Raw genomic sequence first — 436 nt, forward strand, 5'->3', positions numbered from 1 at the left:
GTGCGAATAACCACTTTAGCGCTGTTTTGAGGGTGAAAGATCATTAGCATGAAGAACAGCAGTGTGTCCATAATGCTCACTCGCATCCCGTAACACTTTCAATTTGTAATATATTCCGCCAAAACCTCCCGGGTTCCAGGCACATGTCGTTTAGAGGACTAAGCGCTCTATTTGCATTCCATTCTTCCCCTTCCCATGTTGCATATTGCAAGCATTCTATGCGCAGGAGAAGTGAATGCAGAGCGAACGGAGAGGCATCAACGGGCATTTGAGAAAATGTTCGCTCCACCGACATTAAATTGGGATCCGGACAATAAATGGATTAATCTTGAATCACACAACGAAATTGAATGATACCGAATGGTTTACTCCCATTACTGTTTATGTTATGTAAATTATTTTGCGATCCAAAGGAGTTTTATATCTGTATCATCGT

At 41.7% G+C, this 436-nt stretch overlaps 1 protein-coding gene across 1 annotated transcript in view; it reads right to left on the reverse strand.

The window, feature by feature from the left end:
• Positions 1-436, reverse strand: part of LOC119589226 — a gene marked incomplete at its 5' end in the record, with an annotated part of 73,080 nt that overhangs the window by 56,902 nt on the left and 15,742 nt on the right.

This window comes from Penaeus monodon, chromosome 25 (assembly GCF_015228065.2).
Source record: "Penaeus monodon isolate SGIC_2016 chromosome 25, NSTDA_Pmon_1, whole genome shotgun sequence".
Lineage (NCBI taxonomy): Eukaryota > Metazoa > Arthropoda > Malacostraca > Decapoda > Penaeidae > Penaeus > Penaeus monodon.